Here is a 1,343-nt window from a genome sequence, read left to right as displayed (position 1 = left end):
CTCTCTCTCTCTCTCCTCCTCAGTAGTTGGGGCTACATGACCAAGCCGGGGTCGCGGGATGGCAGGTAGACATAAGTCGCGTTCACACGGGCATGGTTTGGCTTGAGTCAAATGGGCTAGATTTGGCTCGTGCCAAATTTGGCTCGGGCCTAATTGAGTCGGAGCGTTCACACGTACGCAAGTGAATATTGTCTGTCAAATTCAAATTCAAATTTAAATAAATTTTATTGCCCAAATATCTCACAGATACTTTGACAGTATGTCGCGAGATGGCGTTGTTTACGATTTAGAGTGTTTACTTACGTTCCGAGTTTAATTATCAATCTTGAAAACGTGCATCCTGATCAAATTTTTCGAATTTTTATACTGTTTTGGACTTTATTTCGTCGAAGTACACGTTCTACACTCGCGGCATCTACCGCTCAACCGATTCTACCGCTCTACCCCTCGCCGAAAGCTGGTGCTAAAATTTGGCTCGGGCCTGATCCGACGTTTTCGATGGGACCAAATCTGGCACGGGCCTAATTAGGCTCGGGCCAAAAACGTCCGTGTGAACGCTCGGCTGGAGCCAAATCTGGCACGGGCCTAATTAGGCTCGGGCCAAAAACGTCCGTGTGAACGCTCGGCTCGAGCCAAATCTGGCACGGGCCTAATTAGGCTCGAGCCAAAAACGTCCGTGTGAACGCGCCTATGAGTTCATCGGCTGAGTCAACGTGAAATGACAGGTGCGATAATGCTATCATTAGGGATGGCTGGATTTTATAAGTTACTCGAACTCAACTCGGTTATATAGAGCGCTTATATACTATCGATAAATACATGGCAAACATTATACTGGTAAACATATATAAACACACATAGACACGCACATTCACGCACACACAGACACGCACACACACATGCACACACGCGCGCGCGCGCACACACACACACACACACAGGCACACACACATACGTACACGCACATACACGAACACACACAGGCACACTCGCCCACGCGCACACACACACACACACACACACACACACGCGCACAAATACGCATGCACACAGAGACACATACACACACGCACAAATACGCATGCACACACAGACGCAACCACAAACAGGCGCACACACACGCACGCACGCAAGCACGCACACACACACACACAGGCAGGAACACACAAACACTCATGCACACAGAGACACACACACACACGCGCGCGCACAAATACGCATGAACACACAGGCGCACACGCACGCATGCACGCACGCACGCACGCAAGCACGCACGCACTCACACACATACACACACACACAGGCAGACACACACACACACACACACACACACACACACACAC

Source organism: Priapulus caudatus, unplaced genomic scaffold, assembly GCF_000485595.1.
Source record: "Priapulus caudatus unplaced genomic scaffold, Priapulus_caudatus-5.0.1 Scaffold1874, whole genome shotgun sequence".
NCBI classification, from domain to species: Eukaryota; Metazoa; Priapulida; class Priapulimorpha; order Priapulimorphida; family Priapulidae; genus Priapulus; species Priapulus caudatus.
The sequence above is the reverse complement of the archived record's forward strand: the minus strand, read 5'-3'. Positions refer to the sequence as shown.